Source organism: Rhinoderma darwinii, unplaced genomic scaffold (assembly GCF_050947455.1).
Source record: "Rhinoderma darwinii isolate aRhiDar2 unplaced genomic scaffold, aRhiDar2.hap1 Scaffold_887, whole genome shotgun sequence".
Taxonomy (NCBI): Eukaryota; Metazoa; Chordata; class Amphibia; order Anura; family Rhinodermatidae; genus Rhinoderma; species Rhinoderma darwinii.
This window is the reverse complement of record NW_027464458.1, coordinates 70,424-93,095: the sequence shown is the minus strand read 5'-3', so window position 1 is coordinate 93,095 and position 22,672 is coordinate 70,424. Positions and strand designations below refer to the sequence as shown.

The 22,672-nt window shown below is 43.6% G+C and overlaps 7 non-coding genes and 1 pseudogene across 7 annotated transcripts; all 8 read left to right on the top strand.

Moving 5' to 3' along the window:
• Positions 1-611: 611 nt before the first annotated feature.
• On the top strand, positions 612-803 carry LOC142732024 (U2 spliceosomal RNA). The gene has a single exon (XR_012879364.1). It is a non-coding gene; the product is annotated as a U2 spliceosomal RNA (small nuclear RNA).
• A 6,303-nt stretch (positions 804-7,106) lies between these two features.
• On the top strand, positions 7,107-7,313 carry LOC142732028 (U2 spliceosomal RNA; annotated as a pseudogene).
• A 1,282-nt stretch (positions 7,314-8,595) lies between these two features.
• On the top strand, positions 8,596-8,786 carry LOC142732007 (U2 spliceosomal RNA). The gene has a single exon (XR_012879352.1). It is a non-coding gene; the product is annotated as a U2 spliceosomal RNA (small nuclear RNA).
• A 1,282-nt stretch (positions 8,787-10,068) lies between these two features.
• LOC142732006 (U2 spliceosomal RNA) lies at positions 10,069-10,259 on the top strand. Its single transcript, XR_012879351.1, has one exon. It is a non-coding gene; the product is annotated as a U2 spliceosomal RNA (small nuclear RNA).
• Positions 10,260-11,541: 1,282 nt separating this feature from the next.
• LOC142732004 (U2 spliceosomal RNA) lies at positions 11,542-11,732 on the top strand. Its single transcript, XR_012879349.1, has one exon. It is a non-coding gene; the product is annotated as a U2 spliceosomal RNA (small nuclear RNA).
• A 1,282-nt stretch (positions 11,733-13,014) lies between these two features.
• LOC142732003 (U2 spliceosomal RNA) lies at positions 13,015-13,205 on the top strand. The gene has a single exon (XR_012879348.1). It is a non-coding gene; the product is annotated as a U2 spliceosomal RNA (small nuclear RNA).
• Positions 13,206-14,487: 1,282 nt separating this feature from the next.
• Positions 14,488-14,678, top strand: LOC142732002 (U2 spliceosomal RNA). Its single transcript, XR_012879347.1, has one exon. It is a non-coding gene; the product is annotated as a U2 spliceosomal RNA (small nuclear RNA).
• A 6,835-nt stretch (positions 14,679-21,513) lies between these two features.
• Positions 21,514-21,705, top strand: LOC142732022 (U2 spliceosomal RNA). The gene has a single exon (XR_012879363.1). It is a non-coding gene; the product is annotated as a U2 spliceosomal RNA (small nuclear RNA).
• The last annotated feature ends 967 nt before the right edge of the window (positions 21,706-22,672 follow it).

The window sequence follows — 22,672 nt, the reverse complement described above, 5'->3', positions numbered from 1 at the left end:
GGTGGCGAGAGCCAAGTGCCCGAGAGACAGGTGTGGTGACGACGAGACGATAATGCACCTGTTTTGGAACTGCCCATATGCACAGGAGGTTTGGAGGAAGGTAGGCCCATTGCTGAAATGGGCCTGCGGTCTTAAAGATCTTAAATTTGAATACGTGTTTTATGGTCTTTTTAACTGCCCAAGTTTTAAACAGCAAATGGTCTGTTGGATCATTTTAAACTGTTTTAAGAATGCCATTTGGAAGGTTAGGAACATTCTGCTTTTTAAACATGATTTTATTGACGTTAAAAATTGTGTGAAATATGCCCTAAGTGAAATGTATATTTATTATCTTAGGGACAAAAAGCAGCTAGGGGTAAAAGAAGCAACATCCATGTGGTGTTTGCAAATGTGGAATACCATAACATTGTAAATAAAAATGGTTTTATTCTTTTATGTCTTTTATGCCCTGTATAAATTTTATCCTGCTATTGTTCTGTACTTTTATTATAACATCTGTATTAATGGTCTTATTATTATTACTTTTGTATTCATTTAAATGTATGAATATTCATGTATTATGCTGTTGATTTTATCTTGTGGTTTCAATTTTAAAAAAAAGTCTGTAAAATATATTATTTTTGCCAATAAAAAACTTTGTTGAAACCTTATCTGTTCTTATCAGTTTAATATCTGATACGTCCCCTATCTGGGGACCATATATTAAATGGATTTTTAGAACAGGGAGATGGAAATAGAGCTTGCTCTGTCCACTCCACGCATTGACCTGGTATTGCAGTATTTCCAGGACCGGTGCACCCTTCCCTTATGTGTTGACTAAAATCAGATTCCAAAAGTGTTTTTTCTCTTTGCCATTGTTTCTGTCTTTCTGAAGGGATCTCCCCTTTTAATCCCATTATTTCAACACCTGTTGGACAATGCATTTGTACAGTCATGTGTGATAATGAGCTCATTTATTAAATGCAATTAATGAATACATTGCCACCTCTTGTTGTGTGTGTGTGTGTGTGTGTCTTCTGTGTTTCTGTGTTTCCGGCATTTCACATTGGAACAGCTCATTCACCTTCCTTGTCTTCTCTCCGCCCTCCCTCCCTCCCTCCTAGGTAAGTTAAAGAGCTGCACCTGAGCCAGCCACTGATTGATGCAGCACCACAGTCAAATAGTGGAGTGGAGTGGAGTAGGGGAACAGCAAACAGCCATTAAAGCAGCCAGCCGCCTACCCGCCACAATGGACCTACCTGTGTACACTAGGTGGATGTGATGGAATGTACTGTCGTCCCTACATTTCAAGAAGAAGTAAGAATTGCAGTTGCAACAAACCCTTGCTTGCCTACAAAGAGAGCAGCAATTTGGATTTGTTACTATGTTACCTGGAAGAATAACAAACTGTGCAAGGATGGAGGTTGTAGGAGCAAAGAGAAGTTGTCTGTAAAGTTGGTGGATGCCTATTTTCCATTTTGCAGTCCCTTGTCTCCCTCTTGTGGCCTCCTGGAGGCAAATAAATGTGCAAAAAAAAGACAGCCTGGCGGCCGGCTGTTGCAGTGTTGCCCTCTCAGGCAACACTGAGTGACTGACTGAGCCTCACAGTCTTATATAAAGTTCAGACGGAACTTTGCACGTGTCATAGTGGAGCCCTCAGGATTCCAGAGCCAGCTTTCTGACATCATAATGGGGCCTGCCTCAGAGATAAAAGCCTGGGCCCAGGCAGTGTTGTTCAGTGCTGCTCAGCAGGCAGCACAGGACTGGATTAAAGCTGATACAAGGTGTGAAGGAACAAGGGGTGGCTGTGGGCATGCACTTGCTGCCGCTGCCAGTGTTTATCTGCATGGCAGGAGGGCATTTGGGCGTTGCCAGGAAGGCGTTTTTATGTAGATTCCTCCTCTTTCAGCACTGCATTGTGGTGCAAGCAAAAGAAGCAAATCCTGTCTGGCTTCCTCTCCGGCCTTTATTCACCTCCCGCTTAGTAGCTGTAAATGTGTGTGAGCCTGCAGGGCCCCATGGAATTGCCTAGGAGTAGGCTGAATCGCTGCAAGGGGTGAACAGCAGTATGGGACAGGCTCGGGCAAGGCAAGGGCCGCTCGGGTTATCGCTTCTCGGCCTTTTGGCTCAGATCTGTAGTGGGTTTGAAACCATTAGGCAAGGTTCCTACAGTGGAAACCTACCTGCTCGGCCTTTTCGGTTTTCGGACCGAACTGCTGCTATTGAGGGGTGGCTGAAAGCTGTAGTGCCTTTTCCTTAGGAGGATCCGGATTCTTTTCGTGGAGGGAGAAATTCTTTGGACGTGGGATTCTGGATTATCGATTTGGATCAGGAGGCGATCGAGCTTGGATTTCTGGGCTGTGAGTATATTTTTCATTTGGAACGATGGAAGGAAGATCGGATAATTTCCAGGACTTCTTTGCGGATGATACTCCTTTGAAGGACACGATTCGTTTTGTCATCTCGCCGCAATACCGCCAGGTAAAAGAACTGGGGTTTCTTTATTCCAATGTGTTTGGTCCTATCCTGAAGATCAAGGATGGGGATTATTTTTGTGTTCAATCGTTTAACTCCCGTGGAATTCACGATGTTACTTTGAACTCTTGTGGGATTTGTGAAGCAGCGTATGCTCTCTATGAGCGAAATAGAGGACATGCTATGTTGGAGGGAGTAAAGGTCCTTCCTTTGTTTCAATATCAATATAAACTGCTGACAGTGCAAATGTACAACCCATTTATTTCTGATATGGAAGTCACATCTTTTTTGTACAACTTTTGTGAGAAGGTGACCCTTAAGAAACATGGGATTACTAATTTCGGTGCATGGAATGGGAAAAGGATCTACAGTGTGGTCTTTAAAAAAGATCCGACTGCTGAGGGGGGTGTTCTGAGACCACCCCCTATTATTTTCATCAACAGGAGTAGGGGTTATCTTTTTTTTACGGGGATGCCCCAATACTGTCGTAGATGTCGCAAATATGGACATGCTGACATGGCCTGTAAGCGTTGCATGAAATGCCATGATTCCGTTCATCAGGAAACAGATTGTCCTAAAAAAAGAGTGGAGGAAATTTTGTCAGATGAGGACTTCGTGCCTCCAGAAGAGGCGCAGGCTCCTATAGGTTCTGTGGTACAGAATAAGGGCAAGGAAAAAAAAGAGGAAAAAAAGAAGGATAAAAAGAGCTCCCAGGGGAAAACAAAATCCTCAGGTGTGGAGGCTTCAGTGGTAGAAAAAGAGAAAAAAATATCAAAAGAGAAAAAGGAGAAGAAAAAAGAGGAATTAACTGTGGTGTTGGAGACTCCCCTTTCACCCCCTGGGCAAGCAGGTTCGTCTGGTGCTCAGGAGGAGATGGAGGTGGCAACAAAAAGTTTAAAAAGATATACTAGAGAAGAAGAGAAAGTGAGTGATGAAGAGACTGACCAAAGTGGGAAGAAAAGCAAGGTTTATGATCTTCTTGGAGATATTTCTCCCTCTGACTCATCTGGAGCTGAAGATCTGAAGATTGATACTTCTCCACCATTTATCGATGAGGGCGGGGGAGAAAGCCCTGGCATCTTGGTTAAAAGATGATCAGGGCTGCCTCCCTGAATGTTCAGGGGTTTAATAACCAATATAAACGTACAGCCATTTATGATTTTTTTAATAATGAAAATTATGACTTTGTTTTCTTACAGGAATGTAATTTAGAAAAGAGATTATGTTATAAGTATCTACAAGGTATATGGAAAGGTAAATCTTGTTTTTCAGGTGGAAACGAATTCAAAAGTGACGGGATAGGTTTTTTATGTTCTAAAGATTGGGAAATTGTTAGGCATGAAGAAATATACCCAGGGCGCATACTTATGGTGGAGGTTTTAAAAGATAGCAAAAAAATCAAGTGTTTTTGCATATATGCAAATACAGAAAAAAAATTGAGAATTCACCTTTTTGAGTTACTACAGTTGTTTATTGTTGGTTCAGATCCCATCATCATTGGTGGTGATTTTAACTGCCAAATCTGTAAAAAAAAAGAAGGATCAGTATCTGTTTTGAAAAATATTCTTTCTGCCTGTAACCTTAAAGATACCTGGGAACTAGGTGGAAAAAGGAAAGAGTATGAGCTTACTTGGAGTAATCGTGGATGCTCATCTAGACTAGATTATATTTTTGTATCTAGTGATTTGATGTGTTCTTCTTTTAAATCCTTTGACAGTTGTTTTTCAGATCACAAGTTAATTGAATGTACACTAAATTATGAGGTTTCAGAAGGTAAGGTGCCATCACACTGGAAACTTAATGTGTCCCTCTTGGAAGGAAGTAAGGTTAAAGAAGAATTCTGTAAGTTTTATGATAAACTAAAACAAAAAGAGGGCGAGTTTAATAATGTATTGGAGTGGTGGGATTTCATGAAGAGGGGTTTTAAAACCTTCTTTGTTAAATATGGGAAGAAGATAGCCTATGCAAAAAAGAAACTATACATTGATCTTAGTTCTAGGCTCCAGTGTTTTTACCTATTTAGAAACAATGGTATAGAAATGGATGATCAAATTGAGGATGTAAAAAGTCAGATAAAAAATTTATTAAAAGAAAAAGGGAAAGAGATTATTTTCAACTCTCGTGTAAGAATCCTTGAAAAGGATGAGAAATGCTCTCATTTCTTTTTTAAAAAAATTAACGGGAAAAAAGATTTTATTGAGTGTCTAGAAGGGGAAACAAACCGTGAAGAAAAATTATTAAAAGCAAAAAATTTTTATGAGGAATTATTTTCCGAAAAGGTGCTTGATGCCTCTTTAAAGGAACATTTTATGGGGTTGTTAGATAAAAAGCTTAGCACTGATGAGATGATGTTTCTAGAGGAGGAATTTACTAAAAATGAAATATTAGATACGATTAATAGTTTTCAGAATTTAAAAACCCCTGGTATGGATGGTCTACCAATAGAATTCTATAAAAATTTTTGGGATGTAATAGGTGAGGATGTGTTCAAAGTTTTTTCTCAAATTGAATCTTCATTAATAATCCCGGAGTCCTGGTTGGAGGGTCTTATTGTTTTAATTTTTAAAAAAGGTGATAAAAAATTAATCAAGAATTGGAGGCCAATTACGCTACTGAACACCGATTATAAAATTTATGCAAAATTGTTAGGGAATCGTTTAAAAAAAGTGATAGCATCAATAATTGGGGTTGACCAGACATGCGCTGTGCCAAAAAGAAAAATTGTCGATTCTTTGGTTTTGCTACGGGATATTATTTGGGACAGCAAGGACCGCAATCAGGATTTAGCTTTGATCTCCTTTGATTTTGAAAAAGCTTATGATCGAGTTTCACACGATTTCTTATTCACAGTTTTAAGCAAATTAGGATGTTCAGAGGGTTTTATTAATCGTATTAAAATCTTATACAATGGAGGTTTTAGTAAAATTTCAGTTAATGGTTCCTTATCTGATAAAGTTCATATTCGATGTGGGGTGAAACAGGGCTGCCCTCTGTCACCTATCTTATTTATATGTGCAATTGAACCCCTCTTAGAGGCCTTTAGGAAAGATAAAGTAATTAACGGTTTTTTTATCCCGGGCTGTAAAAATGAACAAGTTAAAGTTATTGCATATATGGATGACGTGACAGTTTTGGTGCGTGATCTTAGAAGTTTTAATAGGGTTTTAAAAACAGTGGATTGGTTCTGTGGAGCATCAGGTTTCAAAGTGAATTTAGATAAAACCGGTGTTTTAACAATTGGGAAATTTACCCTTGAACCTGATTGTAAGTTGCTTAAAATGCATGACATGAAGATTTTAGGTATCTATTTTTCAGAATCTTGTGGGAATATAAAAAATTGGGAATCCTTGCTGGAAAGGGTAAGGAAAAAGATTTCCTTTTGGAATTTGCGAACTTTGACTCTTGAAGGTAAAATTTTGATCATAAAACAGGTTTTACTCCCCATGATTTTGTACATATCTGCTGTTTTTATCCCCCCAAATAATATCATGAAAAAACTTATTAAAATCTGTTTTTATTTCCTATGGAAATCAAATATGGAAAGAGTCAAAAGGGAGGAGTTGTATAAACCTAAGAATAAAGGAGGGAAAGGCTTCCCCGATATTAGGTCTTTTTTGTATATTAAATATTTGGCCTATTGTACAAGCACTTTATTGGGGCCCAGTTCAAAGATAAAAACTTTTCTTATTTATAATCTTGGGTTTTATATAAGGAAATACAAGTGGTTAGAAATTGACTTAAACAGACCATATAAGTTTTTACCACCAGAACATTATATTATTTTAGAGAAAATTTTAAGGGAGTTTGAGTTGTTAAAATCTGACTTAAGCATTATTACTAATCATAAAAAAGTGTTAAAGATCTTAGATGAGAGGAAAATTATGAGTTCTGTAACAGGTTTCTCTGTAAGAATTGTACAAGGTATTTGGATCAATGTTAACCTGTTTTACTTGTCTAACGAACATAAGGACCTGTTGTGGTGTATGTTGAAGGATTGCTTACCTACAAGAGAATTTCAGCATAGAAGAGGTTTGGTAAGACATGAAAGATGCCCAAGAGTAAGATGTAGCGGAAGTGAAACGCCAACGCATATTTTTTGGAATTGCTCATTTGCACAAAAGATTTGGAGGAAAGTTAGCATCTTAGTTAAATATTTGAGCAAAATTGATCATTTTGATTTTAATATGATCTTTTATGGATTGGGCATTGGTAAAGAGGATTTTAAAGTCGTATGGTTAATATTTACATGTGTTAAGATGGCTTTATGGAAAGCAAGAAATATTGTATTATTTAAAAGAGATCAGCTATCTGTTGAAAACTGTCTTAAACTATGTTTAAGCTATCTGTATGTATATTTTTGGAGAGATAAATTATTACTAGGTACTGTGAGAGCAAATGAGATTTGGAAACCAGAAATGTGGAATGTACTTACCTTGTGATGTGTAATCTTGTATTGTTTTCTTCTTTGTTATTCCTGTAAAAAAAAAAAAAAGTTAAAATATAATTTAAAAAAAAAAAAACAGAAAACAAAACATATTAAAAAAAGAGAAAAAAAGTAATAATAACAATTAAAAAATGGATAAGATCATGAAAATTATATATTCATACTACAATGATGGTTTTGATGAAATCTAAGACTTTTCAACCTATGTTTTGCGTTTTAAGATTTCAAATCTGAGTAGAAAAAAAAAAAAAAAAAAAAAAAATCTGTTCTTATCAGTTTAATATCTGATACGTCCCCTATCTGGGGACCATATATTAAATGGATTTTTAGAACAGGGAGATGGAAATAGAGCTTGCTCTGTCCACTCCACGCATTGACCTGGTATTGCAGTATTTCCAGGACCGGTGCACCCTTCCCTTATGTGTTGACTAAAATCAGATTCCAAAAGTGTTTTTTCTCTTTGCCATTGTTTCTGTCTTTCTGAAGGGATCTCCCCTTTTAATCCCATTATTTCAACACCTGTTGGACAATGCATTTGTACAGTCATGTGTGATAATGAGCTCATTTATTAAATGCAATTAATGAATACATTGCCACCTCTTGTTGTGTGTGTGTGTGTGTGTGTCTTCTGTGTTTCTGTGTTTCCGGCATTTCACATTGGAACAGCTCATTCACCTTCCTTGTCTTCTCTCCGCCCTCCCTCCCTCCCTCCTAGGTAAGTTAAAGAGCTGCACCTGAGCCAGCCACTGATTGATGCAGCACCACAGTCAAATAGTGGAGTGGAGTGGAGTAGGGGAACAGCAAACAGCCATTAAAGCAGCCAGCCGCCTACCCGCCACAATGGACCTACCTGTGTACACTAGGTGGATGTGATGGAATGTACTGTCGTCCCTACATTTCAAGAAGAAGTAAGAATTGCAGTTGCAACAAACCCTTGCTTGCCTACAAAGAGAGCAGCAATTTGGATTTGTTACTATGTTACCTGGAAGAATAACAAACTGTGCAAGGATGGAGGTTGTAGGAGCAAAGAGAAGTTGTCTGTAAAGTTGGTGGATGCCTATTTTCCATTTTGCAGTCCCTTGTCTCCCTCTTGTGGCCTCCTGGAGGCAAATAAATGTGCAAAAAAAAGACAGCCTGGCGGCCGGCTGTTGCAGTGTTGCCCTCTCAGGCAACACTGAGTGACTGACTGAGCCTCACAGTCTTATATAAAGTTCAGACGGAACTTTGCACGTGTCATAGTGGAGCCCTCAGGATTCCAGAGCCAGCTTTCTGACATCATAATGGGGCCTGCCTCAGAGATAAAAGCCTGGGCCCAGGCAGTGTTGTTCAGTGCTGCTCAGCAGGCAGCACAGGACTGGATTAAAGCTGATACAAGGTGTGAAGGAACAAGGGGTGGCTGTGGGCATGCACTTGCTGCCGCTGCCAGTGTTTATCTGCATGGCAGGAGGGCATTTGGGCGTTGCCAGGAAGGCGTTTTTATGTAGATTCCTCCTCTTTCAGCACTGCATTGTGGTGCAAGCAAAAGAAGCAAATCCTGTCTGGCTTCCTCTCCGGCCTTTATTCACCTCCCGCTTAGTAGCTGTAAATGTGTGTGAGCCTGCAGGGCCCCATGGAATTGCCTAGGAGTAGGCTGAATCGCTGCAAGGGGTGAACAGCAGTATGGGACAGGCTCGGGCAAGGCAAGGGCCGCTCGGGTTATCGCTTCTCGGCCTTTTGGCTAAGATCAAGTGTAGTATCTGTTCTTATCAGTTTAATATCTGATACGTCCCCTATCTGGGGACCATATATTAAATGGATTTTTAGAACAGGGAGATGGAAATAGAGCTTGCTCTGTCCACTCCACGCATTGACCTGGTATTGCAGTATTTCCAGGACCGGTGCACCCTTCCCTTATGTGTTGACTAAAATCAGATTCCAAAAGTGTTTTTTCTCTTTGCCATTGTTTCTGTCTTTCTGAAGGGATCTCCCCTTTTAATCCCATTATTTCAACACCTGTTGGACAATGCATTTGTACAGTCATGTGTGATAATGAGCTCATTTATTAAATGCAATTAATGAATACATTGCCACCTCTTGTTGTGTGTGTGTGTGTGTGTGTCTTCTGTGTTTCTGTGTTTCCGGCATTTCACATTGGAACAGCTCATTCACCTTCCTTGTCTTCTCTCCGCCCTCCCTCCCTCCCTCCTAGGTAAGTTAAAGAGCTGCACCTGAGCCAGCCACTGATTGATGCAGCACCACAGTCAAATAGTGGAGTGGAGTGGAGTAGGGGAACAGCAAACAGCCATTAAAGCAGCCAGCCGCCTACCCGCCACAATGGACCTACCTGTGTACACTAGGTGGATGTGATGGAATGTACTGTCGTCCCTACATTTCAAGAAGAAGTAAGAATTGCAGTTGCAACAAACCCTTGCTTGCCTACAAAGAGAGCAGCAATTTGGATTTGTTACTATGTTACCTGGAAGAATAACAAACTGTGCAAGGATGGAGGTTGTAGGAGCAAAGAGAAGTTGTCTGTAAAGTTGGTGGATGCCTATTTTCCATTTTGCAGTCCCTTGTCTCCCTCTTGTGGCCTCCTGGAGGCAAATAAATGTGCAAAAAAAAGACAGCCTGGCGGCCGGCTGTTGCAGTGTTGCCCTCTCAGGCAACACTGAGTGACTGACTGAGCCTCACAGTCTTATATAAAGTTCAGACGGAACTTTGCACGTGTCATAGTGGAGCCCTCAGGATTCCAGAGCCAGCTTTCTGACATCATAATGGGGCCTGCCTCAGAGATAAAAGCCTGGGCCCAGGCAGTGTTGTTCAGTGCTGCTCAGCAGGCAGCACAGGACTGGATTAAAGCTGATACAAGGTGTGAAGGAACAAGGGGTGGCTGTGGGCATGCACTTGCTGCCGCTGCCAGTGTTTATCTGCATGGCAGGAGGGCATTTGGGCGTTGCCAGGAAGGCGTTTTTATGTAGATTCCTCCTCTTTCAGCACTGCATTGTGGTGCAAGCAAAAGAAGCAAATCCTGTCTGGCTTCCTCTCCGGCCTTTATTCACCTCCCGCTTAGTAGCTGTAAATGTGTGTGAGCCTGCAGGGCCCCATGGAATTGCCTAGGAGTAGGCTGAATCGCTGCAAGGGGTGAACAGCAGTATGGGACAGGCTCGGGCAAGGCAAGGGCCGCTCGGGTTATCGCTTCTCGGCCTTTTGGCTAAGATCAAGTGTAGTATCTGTTCTTATCAGTTTAATATCTGATACGTCCCCTATCTGGGGACCATATATTAAATGGATTTTTAGAACAGGGAGATGGAAATAGAGCTTGCTCTGTCCACTCCACGCATTGACCTGGTATTGCAGTATTTCCAGGACCGGTGCACCCTTCCCTTATGTGTTGACTAAAATCAGATTCCAAAAGTGTTTTTTCTCTTTGCCATTGTTTCTGTCTTTCTGAAGGGATCTCCCCTTTTAATCCCATTATTTCAACACCTGTTGGACAATGCATTTGTACAGTCATGTGTGATAATGAGCTCATTTATTAAATGCAATTAATGAATACATTGCCACCTCTTGTTGTGTGTGTGTGTGTGTGTGTCTTCTGTGTTTCTGTGTTTCCGGCATTTCACATTGGAACAGCTCATTCACCTTCCTTGTCTTCTCTCCGCCCTCCCTCCCTCCCTCCTAGGTAAGTTAAAGAGCTGCACCTGAGCCAGCCACTGATTGATGCAGCACCACAGTCAAATAGTGGAGTGGAGTGGAGTAGGGGAACAGCAAACAGCCATTAAAGCAGCCAGCCGCCTACCCGCCACAATGGACCTACCTGTGTACACTAGGTGGATGTGATGGAATGTACTGTCGTCCCTACATTTCAAGAAGAAGTAAGAATTGCAGTTGCAACAAACCCTTGCTTGCCTACAAAGAGAGCAGCAATTTGGATTTGTTACTATGTTACCTGGAAGAATAACAAACTGTGCAAGGATGGAGGTTGTAGGAGCAAAGAGAAGTTGTCTGTAAAGTTGGTGGATGCCTATTTTCCATTTTGCAGTCCCTTGTCTCCCTCTTGTGGCCTCCTGGAGGCAAATAAATGTGCAAAAAAAAGACAGCCTGGCGGCCGGCTGTTGCAGTGTTGCCCTCTCAGGCAACACTGAGTGACTGACTGAGCCTCACAGTCTTATATAAAGTTCAGACGGAACTTTGCACGTGTCATAGTGGAGCCCTCAGGATTCCAGAGCCAGCTTTCTGACATCATAATGGGGCCTGCCTCAGAGATAAAAGCCTGGGCCCAGGCAGTGTTGTTCAGTGCTGCTCAGCAGGCAGCACAGGACTGGATTAAAGCTGATACAAGGTGTGAAGGAACAAGGGGTGGCTGTGGGCATGCACTTGCTGCCGCTGCCAGTGTTTATCTGCATGGCAGGAGGGCATTTGGGCGTTGCCAGGAAGGCGTTTTTATGTAGATTCCTCCTCTTTCAGCACTGCATTGTGGTGCAAGCAAAAGAAGCAAATCCTGTCTGGCTTCCTCTCCGGCCTTTATTCACCTCCCGCTTAGTAGCTGTAAATGTGTGTGAGCCTGCAGGGCCCCATGGAATTGCCTAGGAGTAGGCTGAATCGCTGCAAGGGGTGAACAGCAGTATGGGACAGGCTCGGGCAAGGCAAGGGCCGCTCGGGTTATCGCTTCTCGGCCTTTTGGCTAAGATCAAGTGTAGTATCTGTTCTTATCAGTTTAATATCTGATACGTCCCCTATCTGGGGACCATATATTAAATGGATTTTTAGAACAGGGAGATGGAAATAGAGCTTGCTCTGTCCACTCCACGCATTGACCTGGTATTGCAGTATTTCCAGGACCGGTGCACCCTTCCCTTATGTGTTGACTAAAATCAGATTCCAAAAGTGTTTTTTCTCTTTGCCATTGTTTCTGTCTTTCTGAAGGGATCTCCCCTTTTAATCCCATTATTTCAACACCTGTTGGACAATGCATTTGTACAGTCATGTGTGATAATGAGCTCATTTATTAAATGCAATTAATGAATACATTGCCACCTCTTGTTGTGTGTGTGTGTGTGTGTGTCTTCTGTGTTTCTGTGTTTCCGGCATTTCACATTGGAACAGCTCATTCACCTTCCTTGTCTTCTCTCCGCCCTCCCTCCCTCCCTCCTAGGTAAGTTAAAGAGCTGCACCTGAGCCAGCCACTGATTGATGCAGCACCACAGTCAAATAGTGGAGTGGAGTGGAGTAGGGGAACAGCAAACAGCCATTAAAGCAGCCAGCCGCCTACCCGCCACAATGGACCTACCTGTGTACACTAGGTGGATGTGATGGAATGTACTGTCGTCCCTACATTTCAAGAAGAAGTAAGAATTGCAGTTGCAACAAACCCTTGCTTGCCTACAAAGAGAGCAGCAATTTGGATTTGTTACTATGTTACCTGGAAGAATAACAAACTGTGCAAGGATGGAGGTTGTAGGAGCAAAGAGAAGTTGTCTGTAAAGTTGGTGGATGCCTATTTTCCATTTTGCAGTCCCTTGTCTCCCTCTTGTGGCCTCCTGGAGGCAAATAAATGTGCAAAAAAAAGACAGCCTGGCGGCCGGCTGTTGCAGTGTTGCCCTCTCAGGCAACACTGAGTGACTGACTGAGCCTCACAGTCTTATATAAAGTTCAGACGGAACTTTGCACGTGTCATAGTGGAGCCCTCAGGATTCCAGAGCCAGCTTTCTGACATCATAATGGGGCCTGCCTCAGAGATAAAAGCCTGGGCCCAGGCAGTGTTGTTCAGTGCTGCTCAGCAGGCAGCACAGGACTGGATTAAAGCTGATACAAGGTGTGAAGGAACAAGGGGTGGCTGTGGGCATGCACTTGCTGCCGCTGCCAGTGTTTATCTGCATGGCAGGAGGGCATTTGGGCGTTGCCAGGAAGGCGTTTTTATGTAGATTCCTCCTCTTTCAGCACTGCATTGTGGTGCAAGCAAAAGAAGCAAATCCTGTCTGGCTTCCTCTCCGGCCTTTATTCACCTCCCGCTTAGTAGCTGTAAATGTGTGTGAGCCTGCAGGGCCCCATGGAATTGCCTAGGAGTAGGCTGAATCGCTGCAAGGGGTGAACAGCAGTATGGGACAGGCTCGGGCAAGGCAAGGGCCGCTCGGGTTATCGCTTCTCGGCCTTTTGGCTAAGATCAAGTGTAGTATCTGTTCTTATCAGTTTAATATCTGATACGTCCCCTATCTGGGGACCATATATTAAATGGATTTTTAGAACAGGGAGATGGAAATAGAGCTTGCTCTGTCCACTCCACGCATTGACCTGGTATTGCAGTATTTCCAGGACCGGTGCACCCTTCCCTTATGTGTTGACTAAAATCAGATTCCAAAAGTGTTTTTTCTCTTTGCCATTGTTTCTGTCTTTCTGAAGGGATCTCCCCTTTTAATCCCATTATTTCAACACCTGTTGGACAATGCATTTGTACAGTCATGTGTGATAATGAGCTCATTTATTAAATGCAATTAATGAATACATTGCCACCTCTTGTTGTGTGTGTGTGTGTGTGTGTCTTCTGTGTTTCTGTGTTTCCGGCATTTCACATTGGAACAGCTCATTCACCTTCCTTGTCTTCTCTCCGCCCTCCCTCCCTCCCTCCTAGGTAAGTTAAAGAGCTGCACCTGAGCCAGCCACTGATTGATGCAGCACCACAGTCAAATAGTGGAGTGGAGTGGAGTAGGGGAACAGCAAACAGCCATTAAAGCAGCCAGCCGCCTACCCGCCACAATGGACCTACCTGTGTACACTAGGTGGATGTGATGGAATGTACTGTCGTCCCTACATTTCAAGAAGAAGTAAGAATTGCAGTTGCAACAAACCCTTGCTTGCCTACAAAGAGAGCAGCAATTTGGATTTGTTACTATGTTACCTGGAAGAATAACAAACTGTGCAAGGATGGAGGTTGTAGGAGCAAAGAGAAGTTGTCTGTAAAGTTGGTGGATGCCTATTTTCCATTTTGCAGTCCCTTGTCTCCCTCTTGTGGCCTCCTGGAGGCAAATAAATGTGCAAAAAAAAGACAGCCTGGCGGCCGGCTGTTGCAGTGTTGCCCTCTCAGGCAACACTGAGTGACTGACTGAGCCTCACAGTCTTATATAAAGTTCAGACGGAACTTTGCACGTGTCATAGTGGAGCCCTCAGGATTCCAGAGCCAGCTTTCTGACATCATAATGGGGCCTGCCTCAGAGATAAAAGCCTGGGCCCAGGCAGTGTTGTTCAGTGCTGCTCAGCAGGCAGCACAGGACTGGATTAAAGCTGATACAAGGTGTGAAGGAACAAGGGGTGGCTGTGGGCATGCACTTGCTGCCGCTGCCAGTGTTTATCTGCATGGCAGGAGGGCATTTGGGCGTTGCCAGGAAGGCGTTTTTATGTAGATTCCTCCTCTTTCAGCACTGCATTGTGGTGCAAGCAAAAGAAGCAAATCCTGTCTGGCTTCCTCTCCGGCCTTTATTCACCTCCCGCTTAGTAGCTGTAAATGTGTGTGAGCCTGCAGGGCCCCATGGAATTGCCTAGGAGTAGGCTGAATCGCTGCAAGGGGTGAACAGCAGTATGGGACAGGCTCGGGCAAGGCAAGGGCCGCTCGGGTTATCGCTTCTCGGCCTTTTGGCTAAGATCAAGTGTAGTATCTGTTCTTATCAGTTTAATATCTGATACGTCCCCTATCTGGGGACCATATATTAAATGGATTTTTAGAACAGGGAGATGGAAATAGAGCTTGCTCTGTCCACTCCACGCATTGACCTGGTATTGCAGTATTTCCAGGACCGGTGCACCCTTCCCTTATGTGTTGACTAAAATCAGATTCCAAAAGTGTTTTTTCTCTTTGCCATTGTTTCTGTCTTTCTGAAGGGATCTCCCCTTTTAATCCCATTATTTCAACACCTGTTGGACAATGCATTTGTACAGTCATGTGTGATAATGAGCTCATTTATTAAATGCAATTAATGAATACATTGCCACCTCTTGTTGTGTGTGTGTGTGTGTGTGTCTTCTGTGTTTCTGTGTTTCCGGCATTTCACATTGGAACAGCTCATTCACCTTCCTTGTCTTCTCTCCGCCCTCCCTCCCTCCCTCCTAGGTAAGTTAAAGAGCTGCACCTGAGCCAGCCACTGATTGATGCAGCACCACAGTCAAATAGTGGAGTGGAGTGGAGTAGGGGAACAGCAAACAGCCATTAAAGCAGCCAGCCGCCTACCCGCCACAATGGACCTACCTGTGTACACTAGGTGGATGTGATGGAATGTACTGTCGTCCCTACATTTCAAGAAGAAGTAAGAATTGCAGTTGCAACAAACCCTTGCTTGCCTACAAAGAGAGCAGCAATTTGGATTTGTTACTATGTTACCTGGAAGAATAACAAACTGTGCAAGGATGGAGGTTGTAGGAGCAAAGAGAAGTTGTCTGTAAAGTTGGTGGATGCCTATTTTCCATTTTGCAGTCCCTTGTCTCCCTCTTGTGGCCTCCTGGAGGCAAATAAATGTGCAAAAAAAAGACAGCCTGGCGGCCGGCTGTTGCAGTGTTGCCCTCTCAGGCAACACTGAGTGACTGACTGAGCCTCACAGTCTTATATAAAGTTCAGACGGAACTTTGCACGTGTCATAGTGGAGCCCTCAGGATTCCAGAGCCAGCTTTCTGACATCATAATGGGGCCTGCCTCAGAGATAAAAGCCTGGGCCCAGGCAGTGTTGTTCAGTGCTGCTCAGCAGGCAGCACAGGACTGGATTAAAGCTGATACAAGGTGTGAAGGAACAAGGGGTGGCTGTGGGCATGCACTTGCTGCCGCTGCCAGTGTTTATCTGCATGGCAGGAGGGCATTTGGGCGTTGCCAGGAAGGCGTTTTTATGTAGATTCCTCCTCTTTCAGCACTGCATTGTGGTGCAAGCAAAAGAAGCAAATCCTGTCTGGCTTCCTCTCCGGCCTTTATTCACCTCCCGCTTAGTAGCTGTAAATGTGTGTGAGCCTGCAGGGCCCCATGGAATTGCCTAGGAGTAGGCTGAATCGCTGCAAGGGGTGAACAGCAGTATGGGACAGGCTCGGGCAAGGCAAGGGCCGCTCGGGTTATCGCTTCTCGGCCTTTTGGCAAGATCAGGTGTAGTATTTCTGCATCTGGTTTTGTTGGGAGGTGTCCGGGGTACCCTGCTCCTTGGCCTTGGGGGATCGTCTCTTTTCACAGAGAGACTTCACCCCCTTGCTGCTATTTGGGGAGTGGGCTTAGCCCCCGGACAACGAGTTGCGATCGCGCCTTACCCAAGAGGTCAACCGGCCTTGAGGCGTTTTTCTAAGAGCGTTCCGAGGGCGTTTATCGGGCTTCGTAGGTGTCTGGGGTACCCTAATCCTTGGCCTTGGGGGAGGGTTCCACTTAATTGTGGAATCTGAGCCCTTGCTGCTATAAGGGACAGGCTTAGCCCCCAGGCACTGAAAATGCCATATACATTTGGATTTGCATCCGGGGACACCCGGTTGCGCCAGTCCGTCCGCATCGAGGTGGAAGAAGGCCATCGCCAGCGGAAGAACCTTCGCTTCATTGTGGAGGTGATTCTGCTGGACTTCCTGGGGCTCAAGCGGGCGGACATCCTGTGTCTCAACGACCAGGAAAGCCGCGGTCGGTACACCGTATCCTTTACGGCCGCGGCATGTTGCGACAACATGCACAAAAGATTGTCTGATGCGGACCAGAGTGAGGAGCGGCTAAATGGACTGAACTTTTTATTCCTCTACGGGGAGGAAGAAGTCCCGCTCGTGATGTGCATGTTCAGTCCATTTGTCTCAGAGTGTGACATTGAAACCTTCCTCAGTCGTTACTGCAGGGAGGTCCGCTTCTCACATAAAATCTTGAACACCCAGAGCTTCTGGAATGGCAAAAGAAAATATTGGGTGAAGTTCCGCCAGGATCCCAATGGCATTGGAGGCTTACATCACCCACCCCAGAACTTTGCCATTGGGAAGAATCGAGGATTCCTATTTTACCCCCAGATGCCAATAGCCTGCCGGAACTGCTTGAGATATGGCCACACCAGAGAACATTGTGACCGGCCCCATGTGGTGCAGTGTAACAGGTGTGGCCAGGTTGGACACGTAGCGGCAAAATGCAGTTCCGAGGTGTTGTGCAATCTGTGCGGCATGACTGGGCATGCTTTTAAAGATTGCCCCCGCAGAGCGAAATCTGGGCCACCCAGACCAGGGCCAGAGCGGCAGTTTGCAACATGTGCAGACGCCGCTGGTAATGCCCCAAAACGAGCATTGACGACTGAGGGGTCCAGGCCAAAGTCCTTCACAGCTCCATCGGGGGGCCCACCGATGTCAGCCTCGAGGGACGGCCATAGGGATTCCACCGGGTCCAGGCAGAGCAGGAGGAATTCTGACTCTGCTGGACATAAGTTGACCGGCACCTCTGCAAACAGGTCCTCTGCTCCGCCTGCAGTGGACCCTGTTGAGGCAGTGGTTAGCGACAGGCGTCGTGGCTCCGTAGGTTCTGCAGTAGGACCTGACGCCTGTCCCAAGAGTGTGGGCATGGAGCGGAGACACTCTGTGTCAGACGAGGGCTCCATTAAGAAAACCCTAAAATATGCTGGATTGGAGCCTCGTTTTGACCATTTCCGGTCAACGGGGGGGTCGGAGCAAAGTTCCTCCACTGCGGTTGTGGAGGGGCTTGCGATGAAGGCTCCCCGTAAGCAGGCAAAGGTTGCCAAGAGCGATGGGACCTCACAGGCCCCTGTGCAGCTGCCCAGGAAGGACATCAGCGATATCTTCAGCCAGGGGCCAGAGATGGGTGAGAGCGACTTCGAGGAGATGGATAGGAGCCATTCTGCAAAGAGACAGCGAGAGGAAGAGGAGTCCGGAGTTCGGAGGAAAGCTGCCTATCGGAGTTCGGATGAGAGCAGTGTGGGGGTTGGAGCCGCCCACGTATCTGGCTCTGACCCTACCAACATCCAAGATTTATTGACCCCTCAAAAAGGGGGTCCAGACTCGCAGCTGATCTCCGAGTACGACTCTTCTGGTTCGGACCCTGACCTCAACTAAGACTATGTTGGTTCCTATCAAAGTCGCCTCACTAAATGTGAGGTCCCTAAAGAGCCCTGTCCGCAGGACTGCTTTATTTTCATTTTTAGAGACTGTGGACTTTGACCTTTGCCTGCTTCAAGAATGTGGAATCCCTAATGACTTGGAATATCAAGATTTAAAGATGGACTGGAAACTAGGCCCCTCAGTCTGGTCTGGTGGAAATGACTGTCGCTCTGCGGGGGTTGGATTGCTCTGCCGAGGTCGTTTTATCTCCATCCAAACAGTGACTGAAATCATGCCCGGCAGAGCTATTTTAATACATTTGCTTTTTAATGGAACTTTAATTCGTGTTTTAAACGTTTATGCCCCTCCTACCAAACAGGAGAGGGCAGAACTATTAGAGATTTTACCATTGTTTTGTGTTGGGTCTACCCCCCTGCTGGTGGGTGGTGATTTTAACTGTGTGCGAGATGGAGAACACCGCCAGGGTGGGGATTTTAATCGAAAAATTGACCGTACTTCTTACCTGCTCAAGAATTTTATTGGTGATTTTAAATTGAAAGATTGCTGGAGGGAACTCTTGCCTGCGGACCCAGGCCCCACCTGGTCCAATGGAAGAGTGAGCTCCAGAATTGATTTTATTTTCACTTCTAATAGTTTTATTCCCAAAAAATGTTTGCTTTTAACAAATATTTTATCTGATCACAAGCTCCTTTCAGTGCACCTGGAGCTAGAGGGAGAGCAAAAAGCTTGTAGGGGTCCCTGGAGACTAAACACCACACTCCTGGAGGACCCCATCATTAAAGAGGAGTTTGTGCGGACCTACCAGTGTTGGCAGTCCCATAGAGCGCCCAGTCAGCCTATGCTACACTGGTGGGAGGGCATTAAACCCAAAATCAGAGCTTTTTTTATTCGAGCAGGTAAGAAGAAAGCAAAAGAGAAAAAACAATGGTTTTATGTTCTTAATAAACGTTTACATGTACTTTTTAAATTGAAGGAGATTGGTATGGATGTTGATGATGATATCTTAAATCTTAAAGCTGAAATAAAATATGCCATAGAAGAGAAAGGGAAACAAATAATTTTTAATTCACATGTAAAGCACCTCGAGGATGGCGAGAAGTGTTCCCGGTTCTTCTTCAAAAAGGTAATGGATAAACGAGATGTCATTTTAAACCTTGAAGGAGAAACCACTATGGTCGGCATTTTAAATTCTGCTTTTAATTTCTACCAATCTCTTTTTAACAAGAAAAATATTGATCCTTCCTTTTTAGAACATGTTCTTAATTCCCTTGATGCCAAGCTAGATATTTTAGACCAGGAAGTTTTATCCCGTAATATTACCTTGGAGGAACTTTTATTTGCTTTTAAAAGTTTTTCTAATGGGAAAGCTCCTGGGGAAGATGGTCTGCCCATCGAATTTTATCATGCTTTTTGGGAAATTTTAAAGAATGACATGTTTTTATTGTATAAGGAAGTTTTTATTACTGAAGAGCTGCCCCCTTCCTGGAGGAGGGGGATTGTGTCCTTAATTTTTAAAAAAGGTGAGAGGGACCAGTTAAAAAACTGGCGCCCTATTACTCTTTTAAACGTTGATTGTAAAATTTTAGCTAAACTAATAACAATCCGTTTTAAACCTTTTATTCATAAATTAATCCATCCAAACCAGGTATGTGGGGTACCTGGGAGGTCAATTACTGAGTCCCTGAATATTTTACGTGACATCATTTGGTATTTTAAAGAAAGGGGTCAAAGCCTTGCTATTTTATCCTTAGATTTCGAGAAGGCTTTTGACCGGGTCTCCCATGAATATCTTTTTATGGTTCTTAAAAAGATGGCTGTTCCTGAAATTATTTTAACACGTATTAAGCTTTTATATCGATCCTGTTTTAGCCAAATTTCTATCAACGGATTTTTAACTAAAGGTGTTCCTCTTTTATCAGGGGTGAAACAGGGGTGCCCGTTGTCTCCGCTCCTTTTTATTTGTGCCATAGAACCTCTGTTCACCCTAATAAGAGATGATAAAGTCATCAGAGGCGTGCCCATACCTGGAGGAAGGGGGAACCAGGTAAAAATCCTAGGCTATATGGATGACGCCACCGTCCTATGCCCAGACGCCGCTTCTATGAGACGGGCATTGAGGAACACCGGCTTTTTTTGTGAAGCCTCTGGTTTTAAATTAAACGTTGATAAGTGTGACTGTTTTTATACTGGTGTATGGGATTCCTCTGTGACACCAGGAGTTAACATGCAGCAGGATCAGATAAAAATTTTAGGAATTGTTTTTAATCAAGAAAACGATGGGAGACCCAATTGGGATTCAGTAATTGCCAAAATGGAAAAAAAGGTTTTAATGTGGAATTTGAGAAATCTCACCATGGAGGGAAAAGTTTTAATAATTAAATCTGTTTTATTACCCATAATGCTTTATGTAGCTATGGTTTTCCCTCCAACAATTTTATATATTAAAAAAGTGACCAGGATCTGTTTTATGTTTTTATGGGGTTCCAAAATGGAAAAACTAAAACGTGATTTTATGTACAGATGTAAGGACAATGGCGGGAGAGATGTTCCTAACCTTTTTAACTTCTTTTACATTAAATACTTTTGCTTCTGTTTTAAAATGTATAATTCTGATGGTATTTTTAGCTACTTTTTAAAGTACGCTACGGGCATGATTTTTAAACGATGGTTTCGTGTCCCTTTGAATTCTCCTGTGCTTCTGTGTCCCCCAAAACAATATGCGGTGCTCGAAAAAACTGTCAGGCTCCTAGGTCTCCAAGAATTGGAGCCTGACATATTGGGGGACCAGAAAAAAGTGTCACTCTCCTGTAGGCGGCAGGAGGATACACTGGCAGTTTCAAATTTCTCACAGGCAAGGTCCAAGGTGGTGTGGCGGAACGTTTTCGGGAAATTTATGGCAAATGTGCACAAGGACCTTGCCTGGGCAATCGTTCACCAGTGCCTCCCTACTCGTGAATTCCAGCATAGGCGAGGACTGGTGGCGAGAGCCAAGTGCCCGAGAGACAGGTGTGGTGACGACGAGACGATAATGCACCTGTTTTGGAACTGCCCATATGCACAGGAGGTTTGGAGGAAGGTAGGCCCATTGCTGAAATGGGCCTGCGGTCTTAAAGATCTTAAATTTGAATACGTGTTTTATGGTCTTTTTAACTGCCCAAGTTTTAAACAGCAAATGGTCTGTTGGATCATTTTAAACTGTTTTAAGAATGCCATTTGGAAGGTTAGGAACATTCTGCTTTTTAAACATGATTTTATTGACGTTAAAAATTGTGTGAAATATGCCCTAAGTGAAATGTATATTTATTATCTTAGGGACAAAAAGCAGCTAGGGGTAAAAGAAGCAACATCCATGTGGTGTTTGCAAATGTGGAATACCATAACATTGTAAATAAAAATGGTTTTATTCTTTTATGTCTTTTATGCCCTGTATAAATTTTATCCTGCTATTGTTCTGTACTTTTATTATAACATCTGTATTAATGGTCTTATTATTATTACTTTTGTATTCATTTAAATGTATGAATATTCATGTATTATGCTGTTGATTTTATCTTGTGGTTTCAATTTTAAAAAAAAGTCTGTAAAATATATTATTTTTGCCAATAAAAAACTTTGTTGAAACCTTATCTGTTCTTATCAGTTTAATATCTGATACGTCCCCTATCTGGGGACCATATATTAAATGGATTTTTAGAACAGGGAGATGGAAATAGAGCTTGCTCTGTCCACTCCACGCATTGACCTGGTATTGCAGTATTTCCAGGACCGGTGCACCCTTCCCTTATGTGTTGACTAAAATCAGATTCCAAAAGTGTTTTTTCTCTTTGCCATTGTTTCTGTCTTTCTGAAGGGATCTCCCCTTTTAATCCCATTATTTCAACACCTGTTGGACAATGCATTTGTACAGTCATGTGTGATAATGAGCTCATTTATTAAATGCAATTAATGAATACATTGCCACCTCTTGTTGTGTGTGTGTGTGTGTGTGTCTTCTGTGTTTCTGTGTTTCCGGCATTTCACATTGGAACAGCTCATTCACCTTCCTTGTCTTCTCTCCGCCCTCCCTCCCTCCCTCCTAGGTAAGTTAAAGAGCTGCACCTGAGCCAGCCACTGATTGATGCAGCACCACAGTCAAATAGTGGAGTGGAGTGGAGTAGGGGAACAGCAAACAGCCATTAAAGCAGCCAGCCGCCTACCCGCCACAATGGACCTACCTGTGTACACTAGGTGGATGTGATGGAATGTACTGTCGTCCCTACATTTCAAGAAGAAGTAAGAATTGCAGTTGCAACAAACCCTTGCTTGCCTACAAAGAGAGCAGCAATTTGGATTTGTTACTATGTTACCTGGAAGAATAACAAACTGTGCAAGGATGGAGGTTGTAGGAGCAAAGAGAAGTTGTCTGTAAAGTTGGTGGATGCCTATTTTCCATTTTGCAGTCCCTTGTCTCCCTCTTGTGGCCTCCTGGAGGCAAATAAATGTGCAAAAAAAAGACAGCCTGGCGGCCGGCTGTTGCAGTGTTGCCCTCTCAGGCAACACTGAGTGACTGACTGAGCCTCACAGTCTTATATAAAGTTCAGACGGAACTTTGCACGTGTCATAGTGGAGCCCTCAGGATTCCAGAGCCAGCTTTCTGACATCATAATGGGGCCTGCCTCAGAGATAAAAGCCTGGGCCCAGGCAGTGTTGTTCAGTGCTGCTCAGCAGGCAGCACAGGACTGGATTAAAGCTGATACAAGGTGTGAA